The sequence below is a fragment of the Nuphar pumila genome, chromosome 10, assembly GCF_984573655.1.
Source record: "Nuphar pumila chromosome 10, dmNupPumi1.hap1.1, whole genome shotgun sequence".
Taxonomy (NCBI): domain Eukaryota; kingdom Viridiplantae; phylum Streptophyta; class Magnoliopsida; order Nymphaeales; family Nymphaeaceae; genus Nuphar; species Nuphar pumila.
In genome coordinates, this window is record NC_143258.1 from 23,097,125 (window position 1) to 23,102,124 (window position 5,000).

Here is a 5,000-nt window from a genome sequence, read left to right on the forward strand (position 1 = left end):
GATTCCTATCGCCACAGCATGCAAGCTCGGGCAGTAGCCGAGCAAACCCAGATCGACATGGCAAGGGACCGCCAGGAAATGGCAGAGCATCTCAGGCTTCTGCAGCGTGCCATTGCGACCCTGACAGAGCGCATGGACGCAATGGGTGCCTCCATGCGTACCGGACAGGGCACAGGCGGTCTTGACACCAACCCGCAGCACCCCAATGGCGCAGCAGTCCTAGGCACTGCAGGTATGGGTGCGTCCGGTGTGGGTGTAGCAGGCCTGGGCGCACCAGGTTTTGCTGCAGCAGGACGTGGCGCAGCCGGCCCTGGCGCAGCAGGCCCAGGCGCAATAGGCCCAGGGACAGCGGATCAACTCAGTATGGACGAAGCAGCAGGCTCTTTTTTTGGTGAGCCACCAAGGCACGCGACGGCAGGGAACTTTTACGGTTATGAACCGAGGCTTAGCCGCAAGGTAAGGTTTGAGATACCCCCGTTTTCTGGGGAGAATGTGCGTGAGTGGCTGTACAAAACAGCTCATTTCTTCACCTGCCACGGCATACCACATGATGCCAAGGTAGATGAGGCAGTGGCCCGCCTCGATGGCAGCGCCCTTAGAAGGTACCAATGGGTCGTTGCAGTGCGAGGCAAGCCTACGTGGGATCAATTTGTGACAGGGGTGATGGAACGCTTCGGACCTACCACCCTAGTCAACTACCACGTAGACCTCAAAAACTTGAGACAAAAAGGCAGCCTCGAAGACTACCAAAAAGAATTTGAGGAGCTTTGCACGTTGCTCCCGCATGTAGATCAAGAGACCTTGTTGGGCTCATATACGGGCGGGTTACGTGAGGAGCTGCGAATCGAAGTTTTGGCAGCCAATATAAGATCTCCCGAGGAGGCTTACAAGATTGCCCGATTACATGATGAAAAACAGAAAAGATTATGGGCTGCCAAAAAGCCTCACCGCCTAGCCGACGGGCACGCCAAAGGAAAACCAAGCCAAATGAAACCACGGTTTGCCAAGGGTGCATCACCCTCCACGCCAAAAGTAGAATTCATTACGCGCGCCCAAAGAGAAGACCGAATCAAAAAAGGTCTTTGTTTTAACTGTAATGAAAAATGGTCCAAAGACCACCAATGTAAGAAATTCCACGTGTATCAAGTGAGAGAGGATAGTGGGGACGAAGCAAGTAGCTCCGCTGACTCGGAAGAAGGAGAGGCAAACGAAAATGAGGAGGATTCCACACATGGAATCTCCTACCACGCGCTCTCAGGGGCACCAAGTCCCCAAAGCATGAGGATACGAGGAAAGGTGGGAACGCATGACTTGGATGTCTTGATAGACACCGGAAGCACACACAATTTCATTCGTGAGAGCCTTGTGCTAGCCTTGGGATGCAAATTCAAGGAACATCCCGCGTTCGATGTTATGGTGGGGGACGGCTCCCACCTCAAATGTAGAGAGGTATGCGGTGACGTTCCCCTACAACTTCAAGAGAGTGGGTTTGAGGTAGATCTTTACGTCATTCCCATGAAGGGAGCGGATGTCGTCCTTGGAATGCAATGGTTGAAGGGATTAGGACAGGTTGTATGGGATTTTTCCTCCATGGAAATGAAGTTTCAAAATGAAGGAAGGGAGGTCAAGCTTGCGGGGGTCAAAGCCCCTACGGCCACCGCTATCGAATCCACCGCTGTGCTTAAACTATTGCGGGGTAACCATGCAGCATACCTCCTCACGGCCCAATCCGTGGACCCTAGCCAAGAAAAGACCCCCCAAGCGGTCTCTTCAGAGTTAGCTCAAGTGCTAGAAGAATTCGCAGACGTGTTTAAAGAACCATGCGGTCTGCCCCCCACTAGGTCCCAGGATCATCGTATTCCTCTAAAGGCCGGGAGTGGTCCCGTATCAGTGAGACCTTACCGGTATGCCCATTCCCAAAAGGGGGAAATAGAGAGACTTGTGCAAGAAATGGTCGATCAAAGAATCATCCGACCTAGCTCAAGCCCCTATTCATCCCCAGTTCTATTGGTAAAAAAGAAGGATGGGGGATGGCGTTTCTGCGTGGACTATCGAGCTCTGAATGATACCACCATAAAAGATAAATTCCCGATCCCTGTTATTGAGGAGCTACTCGACGAGCTCCATGGCACTAGGTACTTCACGAAGTTGGACTTAAGGTCCGGCTATCATCAAGTGCGCATGAGCGAAGAAGACGTTCCTAAAACTGCCTTTCGCACCCATGAAGGGCATTACGAATTCTTGGTCATGCCGTTTGGGCTAACCAACGCCCCAGCTACCTTCCAAGGCATCATGAATGACATTTTTCGGGGTTCTCTACGGAGGTATGTGCTTGTGTTCTTTGATGACATACTTGTCTATAGTAAGTCATGGGGAGAACACTTAAGGCACGTTAGGGAGGTGTTGGACACATTAAGAAAACACCATTTGCATGCAAAAATGTCTAAATGTCTTTTCGGCCAGCGCGAAGTTAGCTACTTAGGCCACATTGTGACCGGCCACGGGATTCAAGCCGACCCGGATAAGATCCAAGCCATGATAGATTGGCCGCTTCCCCATACCATTCGGGGACTTCGCGGTTTTCTGGGCCTCACCGGCTATTATAGGCGGTTTGTAAAAGGCTATGGGCACTTAGCCCAGCCCCTCACCAGCCTCCTCAAAAAGGATAGTTTCCAATGGGTGAGCAGAAGCACAGAGGCTTTTGAAAAACTAAAGGTGGCCATGACACAAGCCCCGGTCCTAGCAGTTCCCGATTTTTCCAAACAATTCGTAGTGGAAACTGATGCTTGCGATTCAGGAGTGGGGGCAGTCCTAACCCAAGAAGGACACCCCATAGCATTCATGAGCAAATCCATGCCCAATCGCAGCAAGGCACTTTCTACTTACGACAAGGAAATGTTGGCCATCGTGTTGGCCATTGATAAATGGAGACCCTACCTCCTTGGAAGGAAATTTCTGGTGCGTACGGACCATCGAAGCTTGAAATTTCTATTAGGGCAAAGAATCACCACCCCGAACCAACAAAAATGGATAGCCAAGGTCTTGGGGTATGACTTCGATATCGAGTACAAAAAGGGGCTCGAAAACAAGGCGGCCGATGCTCTTTCAAGGAAATTTGAGGACTCACATACAATGCACACACTCACCACTTTTACAAATGATGTAAGAAGCAAAATATGTGAATCTCAAGGGAGGGATAGAGAAACGCAACAAAAAATTCAAGAAATCCGCGAGGACCCCCAGGCTCACCCTCACTTCCAAGAGAAAGGAGGGGTTCTTTACCACAAAGGAAGGATCTACCTCCCAAGTGGCGATGAACTCACCAAGGATCTCATTAAAGAGTGCCACGACACTCTTCAAGCGGGTCATGGGGGTGTTTCTAAGACATACCAAAAACTCAAAAAACTTTTTTTTTGGAAGGGAATGAAAAAAGATGTGAAAACCTACGTGAAAGAGTGCCCTACGTGTCAAGCCAACAAGTATGAGAGGATCAAACCCCCGGGGCTGCTTCAGCCCCTACCTATTCCGGAGGGGGCATGGCAAGATATTTCAATGGACTTCATTGAGAACCTCCCATGTTCTGGAAAGAAAGAATCCATTTTTGTCATAGTGGATAGGTTCACCAAATATGCCCACTTCGTGGCCCTCCCAAAAGACTATACTACTCACAAAGTGTTGGACGTTTTTTTAGAGAATGTGGTCAAATTGCATGGTCTGCCCAAAAGCATTGTGAGCGATCGGGACTCACTCTTTTTAAATCAATTGTGGGAGGAATACTTTCAACGAAGTGGAACTCGACTCCGATTCAGCACTTCCAACCATCCCCAAACGGATGGGCAAACAGAAGTGGTAAACCGGATTCTTGCATCCTACTTACGGTGTTTTACCAGTGATCGACCCACTCAGTGGGCTGCCTATCTCCTTTGGGCAGAATATGCGTACAATACGAGCTTCCAATCCTCCATCGGCCTCACCCCATTCGAAGCCTTGTATGGGTACCCCCCGCCATCCATCATCTCCTATGAACATGGGAGTGCCGATTCGTTGGACGTAGATCAAGAACTGCGAAACCGTGATGAAATAAGAGCCATCCTCAAGGCCAACATCGCCCAGGCACAACAGCGAATGAAGCGAATCTATGACAAGGGGCGACTAGATAGGAACTTTGAAGAAGGCGATTGGGTATGGCTTAAACGAGCTCAACGGGGGCAAAGGTCCCTCTTCGGACAACCCTACACCAAACTACTTCCACGGTACTATGGGCCATTTCGGATTGAGAAAAAAGTCGGCAGGGTGGCCTACCTTCTTGATCTACCCCAAGAGGTTAAGATACACCCCGTGTTCCACGTTTCCAGGCTAAAGCCATTCTATGGGACGCCGCCAGCAACCATTGAAATTCCGCAAGATAATGACGCACCCCTTCCCACCAAGATCTTGAAGACGAAAAGGTTAAGACGTGGAGGAGGGCGCCTGGTAAAAAAGCACTTGGTAGAAATGGACAACGGAGGTACAAAGACGGCCAGTTGGAAGTGGGAGAGTGACCTTCGGAAGGACTACCCGGGGTTCTTGGCTTGAGGGCAAGCAAGTCAGAAGCATGGTGGGATTTGATACGATTCCACTAGGAGGGCTGCACCAACTGGGTGCATTGGAAGACCGCACCAACTGGGAGCATAGACCCACGTTGTGCGCAAGACAGGGGTGGCGTATGCAGTCAACCCAGCAGAAGGCAGGGCGCAGGCAGTGTGCCAGGATCGGATGGCGTGTGTAAGTGGTAGTGCAGATGACTGTGCGCTGGCAGGAGGCCAGCGCAGGGTCTGGCCAGGGCCAGTGTCAGCAGCCCCTGCGGCAGGTGCGCCGCAGGGGCCTTTTTTGGCAAAGTCCCAGCAGCCCCTGCGGCAGGTGCGCCGCAGAGGCCTTTTGTAGCAGAGCTCCTCAGGCACCCATTGCATGCAACCTCGGGACTGAACCCTGCGCATTGTGCAGAGGTCTGGGTTGTTTCA